Source organism: Candoia aspera, chromosome 1 (genome assembly GCF_035149785.1).
Source record: "Candoia aspera isolate rCanAsp1 chromosome 1, rCanAsp1.hap2, whole genome shotgun sequence".
Classification (NCBI taxonomy): domain Eukaryota; kingdom Metazoa; phylum Chordata; class Lepidosauria; order Squamata; family Boidae; genus Candoia; species Candoia aspera.
In genome coordinates this window covers 73750069-73762970 of record NC_086153.1, presented here as the reverse complement: position 1 = coordinate 73762970, position 12902 = coordinate 73750069, and positions in this window count along the sequence as shown.

Genomic DNA, 12902 nt, shown 5'->3' with positions numbered 1-12902 from the left:
ATTAAACAGTTAAATGAGCAAAAGTCTCTAGACTGTCATTGAGTGAATGCTTGAGTGTCCTGGTCATTATAACAACATCAAGACACTGGGTTCTTGAGTGGAATGGCAAATGACTATCAGAAGTTCAGTTTTTTTTCAGAAGTAATTGGTTGTGTGTATCCAAGACTCAGAACATTATTGTTCCTGTATGGAAAGGGAGAAGTAGTAAGATTGAGTGCAAAAATAACAGGGGGGAGAGGTGGTGTTCCTTTTTTACATGCATGGGCAGGTAACTTTAATTCTGACTGAAATTAGAGGAGATAAGGAACAAAATTTGGAAAGGGCAGTGTGAGTTGGACATGGGTATTCAGACCAGACTTCTGCTCTTTAGCAAGACCTTTGGAGTTGGGTGGCTAGTAAATTCAAATAAATAAGTCATTGAGAAATGTATGAATGTGAAAAAGAAAGTTTTATTGCACTTTTATTTATTTAGAGAAAGTATATGATAAACTGAATAGAATTATGGAATGTTTTTTTGTGAATATGGAGTTGACAGCTCAATCGCAAAAGAGCAGTATATGATGATGTAAAACACATGTGAAAATAAATGGAATGCATAGTGAATTCTTCGACGTTAAGTAAGGAGTAAACCAAAGATCTGTGCTGTCCCCTTGCTTGATTAATGTAGTTATGGATGAATGTATAAAAAATATTTGTAGTGACAATAGTTGGGGATTGTGAACATATGTGTATTTTTGTATGTAGATGTTGCTGTGTTGTTGGTTGAGAACCTAAATTATTTGCAGTGAATGCTAGACTTTATGTTGTCATGTGGAAAATGGATGTTTAAAATTAACGTATCAGACCAAGGTAGTTACGTTTGAGAAAGAAAATGGGGTGAATAATTGCAAGTTATCACAAACAGTGAAAAACTAGGGCAACTAGATTAATGTGTGTACTTTGGTAGAATGTTTAGTAAAGTTGAGAAACTGGATGGAGAAATCTTCAGACATGCAAATCTTAGAAAGCTAATAGGTAGTAAGTGGTCTGTTGCAAGGAGTGAATATTTGTCAAAAGAAGTAAACTGTATGTTTCAGCCCACTTTACCATATAGAAGTGAAACTTAAGTATGTCAGGAGAAATACATATAAAATTAAATACAACTTATATGAACTGAATGCAAAAAGGGAGTGACCAGTATGTAAGAAGTATACTGAGGTGATTTGAGAATGAATGAAGATGAATTGCAAAACAAATCTGTGAACACGGCATTCGTGAGTAAAGGAAATGACCAAGAAAGTAATTGTTAGATGCAATTTATAAGATCCTCAAATGAGGGAAGGTTTTAATTTTTTAATGTATAAGTGAAGTACAACAAACAAAAAATAATACATCAGTGATTGTACATAAAAATACATTATAGTTGTTAATTTGAAAGAGAGGTGAGAAATTTAAAGAACAAAATGCAATTATGTGGAAACAAGAATGGTTTTCTGCACTTTATATAACATTGCTTGCCCCAAAAGGGAATTGCATGATATGTGGTATGTACTATCCAAAACTCCAGAAAAGTGAGTCTCTGTGGTACTTTCCAACAATATAGTTTCCTAGAAAGATAGTCTTTTTATGTTGGCAAACCGCATGTGCTCACTGTGGTTTTCTCAAAGAAAATTGATGGGTAGAAGAGAGCTCTTATTAACCGATTTGAGTTTGCAATATCTTATATACTGGGAATGGCAAAGGTTGGACAGCTTTTAAAAGAAGAACTATAGCTCAGTTTTACAGCACTGAAAATCTGATCATTTGAACTGTATCTGAGATGGAACCATCTCCACGTGTGAGCCTTAGCCAATTGTCCCACAATTTACAGAGCAATTTACCACCACAAAGCCACATATGGCATGCAAACCACTTTTTTTTTTTTGCAGCCTTTAGAACTTCCTCTGATGATATTGCCCATTTATGGCAGTTATACTGCTGAAATGATGCAATGTGATTTCTTCCATCTGAAGTGAGAATACTGGAGCATATAAGTCTTAAAGAAATATCATCAATTTCCACCCTCCCCCAAACTGAAACATGTGGAAAAACTTAGTTTCACCTACTTTATGTTACTACTCTACTCACGCTTCCCAAACACAGCCTAGTCCTTACATAAATAGAAGAAGATGATGGAAAAATCTGTTTTTTGCCAAGATCCAGGAATAGGTCAGGGTACTGTTTGAGGACTGATCCCTGAATCTCCTCACGGATCAGGTGGAACGAGGACTGATTGTTTGAAGGCAGGTCTGTGTCTTTTCAGTATCTGCCCAGAAGAGAAGGGTGGGAACTGGTGGAGCTGGGGTACATAGATTTGCTTATGTTCCACAATAGCTATACAAGCAATGCAATGAACAAATAATTAAATTACACAGGTAATTGTCCCATTAATTTTGAGAGTTTTCACCCAGAATTTTAAGTCATGCTCACGTGTGTATATATGTGCGTTTCAGATTACATTAGCATTATAGTGACAGTATGCTTGTTTCCTGTCAGTTTTTCAGGCAGGATGCAACATTGTCTTCATCTCTCCTATCTCCAAGGAAGTGATAATGAGCATTTCTGCACTTGCTTCACCCATCCATCACTAGGGCAATACAAAGTCCATCTTTGTTAGCATTGTATCACCCTCAAAAGGGTTGGATGATGCTATAAATTCCTAGTGAGGAATTCCTAAATGTAACATGCATGGGTTAAGTCATTAATCACTTCCGTTAAGGAAGAAAAAGGTGGAAGAAATACTACTTTTTGTTATTTGCATGATCCAATAGCAAGATTGAGGCTTATAATAACCTGTCTAGCTGTAGCATTCCAGACTACGGAAGATTTTCAGCACTGTTCAAAGCTGTAGATAATGCACTGTTAAATTCTGTAGAAAGGGGTATCTGCTTGCTCGAGGCAAGAGTCTCTGAATGGAATTTCCTAAGATGGCTCTTTGTAAACACAGGGGGTCCAAAACTAGCTGTTTTCAAGAAATGAAACCCAAAGAAGAGACACTAGAACATAGCAAAGATGGTACCACATTCAGATTGTACTTAGAAACTTAAAATGAAGGCAGGAGTTTGGGAATAACAGCAGCTGCCTTAGGGTTACATAATGCAATTTTATGCCTCATCCTGCTGAAGCCAGGGGTCAAGAGATCAGATGAGAAGTCACACAGAAAACAGTAGAAGATGGGAACAAGCAAGAGGGAATTAAATAGTTATTGGTTGGGGATGTCCTTCTGGTTATTTCAGAGTTGCATATTGTAATTGTGTGTTGATCTTATTGCTCTGTAAATTGATTTGATAATACATTTCGAATGGCAGGGTAAAAATGACTAAAGTGTGGTGCCCTTTAGACATCGCACATAGGGCTCCAGTTACAAGTCTAGCTAGTACATAGTATAGTAGAACAATTACTTTTCATAAGCCAGACACTATGGGTCTGTTCAGGTAGCACAGTATGCACTATCCTTTTAAGCTGCTACACCACACTACTTGCTCATGCTGAACTGGTGATTCAGTAGGGTTCCTAGATCTTTCTGAAATGCATTCCTACCAACCCAAGTTTTCTCCACTCTGTATCTATGCTGTTGATTTTTATTTATTTGTTTGTTTGTTTATTTCTCAAAAAAAAATTGGCTACCACCCATCTCCCCACAAAGAGGGACTCTGAGGATCATAACTTGTTGGAGTTGAACACTGCTCTGTTTGACTTGGCCCAGTGTTCTAGACTACTGAGACCATTCTGAACTGTAACAACAGTAACAACAGAAACATGCAAATCTGATTGTGCTGTATCTCCTCCTCCTTCTTATAGTCCAGTGAATTAGAGAGGTGTCTCTTTAAGCCAATTCTGCATGTTATCTGGACATTATGGATTTGTTTCCCTTCCATTTTGTCCTCTAGGCCATTTATAAAGATGGTAAATTTGTGGTGCTGAGGACAGAAATCTGGAGGATGCTACTAGATATTTCCAGGTCCATGCAAAACCATTTAAAAGCACCCTTTGTGTGTGGTTTTCCAATCAGGGCAGGGGGGAGAGGGGAATCCACTGGAATGCACTACTCTTCTAGTCCATATTCCATAGTCCATATTCCATAGTCCATATTCCATAATCTTGTCCACAAAGATATGAGAATAAGTCAAATGTTTTACTGAGTTAAACCTGCAGTACAGAATTTACTTGTTCCATCAATGTAGTCATTTTCTGAGATATGGTTAGTCTGACATGACACAAGGTTGAGCAACCTGTCATAGTTCTTATAAGGGTAGCATTTTTTTCTAAGTACTCACATACTGCGTGACAGTCTGTTCTAGTACTTTGTCAAAGCTCTTTAAGTTCTAGTACATTGACAAGTTGTTCTAGTATCTTTGCTAACTTGTCTATCGTTTCTTGGATCCTCTTTCTTCCCCATCTTGAACAAGCATGGGACTCTATTTGGTCATCTTCAATCTTTTGATACCCAGTTTTCCTATTATTTTTCAAATACTACAGTAGCTGTTCTGAATATCATAAAAGTTTGCACATTCCTAGCAAAACTTACCCAGTTAAGGATTTTGGATTGTTTCCCTCCATGGATTGACATGGTTTTTGGCACAGAACTGACTGCTATTTACTGCAGCCACTGTTAAAAAGATTGTGGAGCCACAACCAAGTAGCATGAACAAAAAAATTGGCAGTCAGTATTAAAAATGTAACTCCAGGGAATTATAAATTGCCTTTCATGTCAAAAACAGAATTATAAAATGGCTTAGAAAAGACGATGAAATAATGCAGGGAAGAAATACTCCTGGCTGATATTATATCAGTGTAGTGCGAAGCATGAATACACATAGTTTATGAAGATTTATGATGCCGTAAAGGAGAAAGCATTAAGAAATATGCAGTTGAGTGATACAGAAAGAGAAGGTAAACATAACTAAGTAGAGAAATATCAGAGATAGTAAGATTATAATATGACAAATTTGGGACCAAGAAGACATGATAAAATGAGCAACCAAACACTTAATATCTTGTGATTCAGAAACAGGAAGCAATTGCAATATCAGAAGCAGATAGCAGTGAAATAGATGCTCTTAAAATGTAATAAAGATAGTGTTCATACTGGTGATATAACATATCATGTGGAGAAGGAAACTTGAACATATGTAAATAATTATTGTTGACAATACAAAGTGAAAATGATCCAAAGTAAGGTGAATTAAGGCATCATAAATAGAAAGCTAGGACAAATGCTGTGATGTATCTTTATCTACAAAGATAAGAATTGTGCAAGCTATGGTACTCCCTGTGATACCCTATGGAAGCAAAAGTTGGACTTTGAAGAAGTAAGATAGGAAGAGTATTGATGGTCTTGAACTTTGGCATTGGAGAAGACTTCTGAGAATACTGTGGACAGCCAAGAAAACAAACAAATGGATCATCAAACAAATCAGCCCAGAGTTCTCACTTAAGGCACAAATGACCAGGCTCAAATTATCCTACTTTGGACACATTACACAAAGACCTAGCTCTCTGGAGAAGGTTCTAATGCTGGGAAAGGTGGAAGGAAAGAGAAGAACAGGACGACCAGCAGCAAGTTGGATAGACTCAGTTACACTGGTGATGGGGGTGCCATTGGAACAGCCGAAGGACCAGGTTAGGGACAGATCTTTATGGAGAAAATCTATGTGGTCACTAAGAATTGACCAGTGTTAATGTTTTCTACTACAGATTAAAGTTACTATGGTAACTAATCATTTTGGCCAGGTGAAGAGGTTGAATTCAACTGTCCCCTTTTCGAATGTTAATTTTTGCACCTGGGGGGAACAACTTGCCTGGACTTGTTTTAGTTTCTGTTTCCCTTCTGTGTAGGCATGTAGAGAGTAGAGCTGCTCTCACTGAGAGCCTGAAACCATGCAGAAGCTTTTAAATATGTTTTGCTTTCTGTAAATAAAATTATTTTTATAGAAATGCCTGGTGTGTGACTTTTCTGATCTCTCCTGAGCCAAGGGCTTTCCCAGCAATCTGCCATGACTTAATTGCATGTAATCAGGACATTTGCTTGCTTAGATTTTGGGTTTATTTGTACTGTGCGGTTGTGCCATCACAAGAATGGGCAGACAACTGTTCCTGGAGGACAGAAATAGACTTCACCCTCTATTAGTCCCCCATTTCCTTTCAAAGTGACCTCAGGACATGTGTCTCTGTTTTACTTCCAAAGTACACTTCATATCTCCTTAAGTGCTCTTGTCCATTTGGGTTTGAATGCTTTAGTTTGTTGCAGATTAACCTCAGCAGCTCACTGGCTATTTTGTAAGACTGCCCTTTTAAATGAATTTATTGTGTACTCTGATAGTTTCCAACACCTTATTTCAGTAGAGGAGAAGCAGCAGAGTAGTTAGGATCTTTGCTTAGCAAAACAAATGTTGCCTGTTCAAAACCTGGAGGTTTTTGTTTTTTTAATCATTTCTGAGGAGGTACTTATCCTCCAGGCTTTTTTTTTTAAGTTCATGGTTTTATTGTTTGTCCTTAGAATTTTGTTCTAAAATGTAGGAAATCTTCCAATCTGAGACATACATACATACATACATACATTAAAAAGATCTATTCTTTGAAACCATAACAGCAGCCCCACCCCTCATTTTAAATGTGACATTTTATTAGCAGGCTACTTTCTTGATTGTTTGGATGCTTGCATTTTATGAGGAAGTTATTAAAGAAAAGATGAAATTCCACTGTCCATAAATAATAAACATGTGAGATGCATACTAGGGCAATGCAAATCCTTCCAGAGAGGTGCTGTGCAGTATGCAGGGGTACACAGACAGTACTTCATCAAAAATCAATAAATCAGTCATATATTCTTCCAAGCTCACCAGTCAGCTTCCTATATTCACATTTTTCCCTGTGAAGTGGCTGTGCAAAGACAGTCAACTGGGAGAAGGTTATAAAGCAACTGCCCAACCCTGGAAGGAAACATGGCTGTTTTATTGACTCAAATAAAGTAAAGGTTCAAAGCACGTATTTCAAAAGATTTGTACAGCCTTAACAGAGATGGGAGAGCCAGTCTGGTATAGTGGTTAAAGGCACCAGGCTAGAAGCTGGAAGACTGAGTTCTAGTCCCTATTAGGCATGAAGCCAGATGGGGGACTTTGGGCCTGTCAACTTTCTCTCAGCTCTAGAAAAAAGGCAGTGGCAAACAATTTCCAAAACTCTTGCCAAGAAAACTGCTGACACTTGTCCAGGCAGTCTCCAGGAGTCAAAACTGACTTGAAGGCACACGCACAGACACAATGGAGCTCGCCAAAATAACATCATGTCAGACTCGTTCATAAAGAAGGGATATAGGAAGAGAAACTGAGAAATTCTATAGCATCGTTCATTTTCTCATCTGTTTCTTGTGTGATTATTCTGTCCACGCTACAATGGGTTTTGCCTGATGACATAGGCAATATTCACTGCAGTTATTTCATCAGCTGTTAAACAGTTTTCAGAACTTCTGATTGTTCAATTTGATATTTTTCTGCTCTTACATGTAACTTCATTCTCCACTGCTAGGAGATGCTGTGCAAATGTCCTTTTTGAGACTGCTGTCATTTTTTTTAAATTCACTGAATATTAAGCTACTTTTAAACAACAATTTATTGCTGCCTGACTTGTCAAATGGGATGCAATTAAGTTTTTAAAAAGCCTTTTAAATGGAGAGCTTCCTTGTCCTAAACATTGCTTAGGCAATATTACAGTGCCCTTTCTTTTAGATCAGTAAGGGCCAATCATAATAGGAAGCCAGGTCATGGTAGGCATTTTTTCAGCATCTGAATGCTTACAGCAAATTATATGTTTTTGATCCATCTGAGGACAAATGATTAATTTCAGCAGTCTAATTCAGAAATAAATCCTTATTTTAAAATACACAGCAATATACCGTTCCACCAAATGGGTCTCATAGCCTCTCCTGTCTCCTAAAATTCCAGGGCTTTGGGCTGTTATTAGCTGCTGATTGCCAGGGAGGAGAGCATCTGTTCAGAATCTTCATCTGAACCGTCAGTGACTTCACATCTTATGTTCCCTGCTTAGATGGGGCTATTTGGATGGCGTACCAAGAGGTCCTGTCCACACTTACTGCTATACTACTATTCTGGTAGCAAATATATTGGCAAGCTAAGCAACTGTCCAAGTGATTTGCCATTCTGTACCTCATTTCCTTGAAGCTGGTGGACCCTGACATTTGTTCACAAGGGCTTGGATTTCAAGGTTCACAGCCAATTTTTTTTTCAGTAGTGGTTATGCCTTCTGCAGTTCTCCAAAGATTTATTTTCTACTTCTCTCATGCTACCCTTGTTGCTCCTTACCAAGTTCTTTTGTTTGAAGAGTTTCCAGGAAGGTGAGATTCTCCCAGCAAGAAAACTCTTGTAATGTGGAAAACTTGCTCTTCATACCAGCATCAGTCTAACCTCCTTTAATAGATTTTGTTTCCAGTATGTTGAGAAATTTCCACCAGGAAAATAAAAATATTGCCCATGCCATTAAAACATAAAGTGTGTTATATACATCATAGGTAGACTGAAGAAATAAATCTCTGAAGTGGCAGGTAAATTTATGGAGTTAGCTTGCAATAAAAACTCAGTTTGCATTTGCTGAAATGTAAAATTTCCAGGGATTTGACTTCTAAGTCCATTCCAACCCTATAATCCCACAGTTCTAAGGCTTCCTCTAAGCAAATTAGGCACAGATTGTATACCCAGCCTCTCCTATGTTATTCTCACCCTTTTGATGCTGATCTACTGGTGCCCATCATGTGGACTTTGAATGGGGAAAATGGGGGACACGGACAATTGAAAAAGAGGACAAATGGGGAGAAAAGGAGGACACGCTAACTGTTTAACTTTCTTGGCATCTGTGACAAAAATTACAGCAAAAAACCTGGAAAAAAATGTACTTAGGCCTACATTTATACAAAATTACTTTTTCTAGCATCAGAAAGGCTGGTTTTTCAATTGTAATATTTTTCCAACAGATCTTTATTTTCAGAGCATATGCTAGGCACAATATAGAATCAACAATGACACACTTTTCAAATTTCAGCATCGAAATGTAGGACAAGTGATGTGATCTACAGACTATACTGACCATAGATTTGAAGGGAATGGATTGAAGCCAATTGCTGGAATCAAGAAATAAATTAAATAATGCAAATCTATGTTGTTGGCAGATGAGGGAAAGAAAGAAGCAGACCATTTACAAGGTCGCAATACACAAAAGTTCGAATGACTATTTTGTGAAAACAGTCCAAAATAAAAGCAAAACAAAACAAGACACTCCAAAAGCCAGACAATATTTATTTTTAAGGCTATGCCTGCTGGACAGTGGACATGAGGACAAAAAGGAGAACATGTCTGAAGCCAGTTTAGTGGCCTGCTAGAACCACTGAAATGGAGCAGAGCTTATAACACAGCTGAGAAGCTGGCACAGAAAAGGAGAATTATCTTAGATAGCTTCAATGAACGCATCAGAGAGACACAGGTTATTGATCTTACACACTCAGCCCTCCCAAGCATAAAGAATCACATGCTCAAACATATTAGGTTAAGAAGAAAAATAATTTCTTACTGACTTTATTGTTGCTTGTGTTACATCCATCTTGGTGGAAAAGATGAAGTTCCTTTGTTTTTCTTTCCTTTCTAAGTACTTAGTTTTGCCCTAAAGTCTTAGCCCTACAGCTGCCAAGAGCTGTGTGGAGGAAAGGGGAATTCCAGGCCCACCACATGATGCGCAGAATGGAGGAGAGCAGCACACATCCATGTGCTTGCTTCTGACGGAGAAGAAGGAAGAGAGAAAGAGGAAGCAGGAGTAGCAACAAACAGCTTCCTCAGAGTTGCATTGTGGGACAACTTGATTTACATGTTAATTCACATGCAAATGAGGCATGCTGGATTTGCCAGAACTTCCAACAATGTCCTCCTTTTGCCAGACACCTGGTAACCCTAGTTAGGAAGCAAACAAGTTGCCTGGACACCTGAGGGCCTTCTTTTACCATTACTATAGATTTCTGAAGAGCAAGTCCAAGACGTGAGGGAAAGGTGTTGCTATTCTTCCTGGAACCTTTTCCTGTGCAAGCTGTTCTAATGGAAGGGCTATCTTCACCCCCTCCAAATAGTAATAGCTTCCATGGAAATAATGTCACTGTGCTGTTTGACTCCTTTTTCACTTTAGCTTTCTCAGTTAAAGAGTGAGTGCTATAAATAGATGTGATTTGGTACCAGGTTGATGGGTTCAGTTAATTCAAAGGGATCCACAAAGAGAGGGGAAGGAAGATGCCTTCAGAAGAAGAATGAACTGCTAGTTGCTGCAATTGAACTTTGAATAGATGTCACGTGTGGGGATTGCAGCAGAAGGTAGGTAAAGGTAAAGGTTTCCCTTGACGTAAAGTCCAGTCGAATCCGACTCTAGGGGGCGGTGCTCATCTCCGTTTCTAAGCCTTAGAGCCGGCGTTGTCATAGACACTTCCGGGTCATGTGGCCAGCATGACGACACGGAATGCCGTTACCTTCCCGCCGAAGCGGTACCTATTGATCTACTCACATTTGCATGTTTTCGAACTGCTAGGTGAGCAGGAGCTGGGACGAGCAACGGGAGCTCACCCCGCCGCGCGGTTTCGAACCGCCAACCTTCCGATCAGCAGCTCAGCAGTTTAACCCGCAGCGCCACCACGTCCCTCTGCAGCAGAAGGTAGTATGCTGTAAAAATGACCAAGACAGCATTCTTTCCTTCTGGACTCAAAAAAATGAAAATGGTACTCCATAGCACACAGAGGCAGGCTTGTTATGTTTGTAAAAGAATTCCACTTAACTTGCAGAGTGCTGAGTTCAAAAGGCAGGTTGTAAATCATAAACATGAACCAAAAGCACAGCAGCATTTTGGATGATATATTTAAACGAGTACTTAGAAGATCTAAAATATGAGATGAACTGAAGACTTGTATCTCCAGATGAGCAAACGACTGAGTAATTCACCTTTCCTCAAGTCCTATTTACCTCTCTGACTCTGTCTGTCAAGGATAGCATCTAGTGGGGGCTAGAAGAAAATTTAAATAGGTATTATAAATGAAAAACACCGACAGTGGAAATTCCATTTTTAAGCCACCTGTTACTTCACAAGGCAGATGGTCAAATGTTTAAAGATTTTGACCAAGTTCTACCTCAGTCTTCTTTTCTGAACATGCCCCTTCCATTAACCTCCTAAGTGCTTTATATTTTTTCTTCACACTTTCTTCAATGAAAATGTGTATTTTTAAAGAGATATATTTTACAAGTGGATCTTATCAAGCTGCTATCTGTACCAAAAAGAAATTATTATTTTTTTAAAGGAATGTGGTATTTGGAAAGCAATAATTTGCAGAAATAATTGCTTTCCAAATGCCAAGTTTCTTTCTAAATAGGATTACAACAGCAGTTAAGGGGATGACAGCATTTAGAAAGGTATGGAAACATTTGTTCTCTTTTCTGCCATGATGTCAAGAGTTATTTGATTAATATTACTTTGGAACTGTCAAGCAGGCATATTAATTAAGAAGACCAAGAATCAAGGATTTTGAAAACATCAGTTGGTGATTTCTAAGTGACTGGAAAGAGTCACTGAAATCAGTTGAACTGTTCTGACTCACCCTGTGCCATGTTTTTACCTAACTCAGAAGACAGACAGTGAGATCACAGAGGTTTCTTTATGGCCAACATTAATTGAATGGTGCTATCTGTAAAATCTCTCTTTAGGTACAGTAAAATCTCAGTTTAATGGATGAATAGGGAGGAAGTACTGGTTATTTCCCAAATGTCTGTTAAATACGAAAATATATCATTTATGTCATAACATTTTATTTCCAATTATGACTTCGAATTCAGGAAAATTTTATGGACCGCTAAAGTCTTAAATATCTCAGGACTTGATTGGCTGAGGAGCTGCTTCTCTGATGGGCTTGCATGGCTGGTCTTCATACTGCCATGTTGCACTGTTGCTTCAGCCACTGCACAGGTTATCAGTCTCTTTCTGAGTGTAATTCAAGATGTTGGTCACTCCTTTTAAAACCTGATATGGCTTAGGGCCTGGATATCTGAGAGACCACCTTTCACAGGCTCTGTTTGCCTGACCCAGATAGCCAGGAAGGAGCCCAATACAAATGTTCTCTATAGGTGCTCTCTTCTTATGGAACAGCCTGGCCCTCCCTTAAGGCAAGGCCCCACTCATACATTTGTTGTTGTTGTTGTTCTTATTTTAAATATAGTGTAAATCCCCTAGAGTCCCATCAGACTGAAGTAGCTTCAGACTATTAAGATCTTTAGGAGACAAGCTTCTGAAGATATTCCTGCTGTCACTGTCGCATCTACCTCATTCATGGGAGAGGTTTTTTTCCAAGGTATTCCTGTATATGGATCTTATTCTCATTCTGCCGGTGTTTAGAAAAGCTGCAAAGAGTAAAAATAAATATCTTTCACCAGCCTTTTAATTATTCATTGATTTTAATACTGGTTTTCGTGCTAAGTTTTATTTATTTTTAGCATTTCTTTGAAAATTAATCGCCTCTTTGAGTTGCTCATGAAAATAGAAAGGAGATATAAATCAAATAATCAAGCAAACACATTTTGTAAGTTAGCATTGTTTGTTGTTGTTTATAAGTGACATCAACTTTCCCATATTAAGAAGCAATATTCCATGAGTTATTGTATGACTTTCAAAAATCCCAGCTAATTAAACCTGCCAACTTCTTCATATAGCGTAACAAGATTATTAAAATCTCATACCAGTGACTCTACTGATTTATAATAATTCTTGTCCCTCAGTGTTTGTTTCAAGGCCTAATTCAGATAAAACTAACAGGTTTGCAGTTGCCCAAAACACAATTTTATGTTTTTCAGGTAATTTAC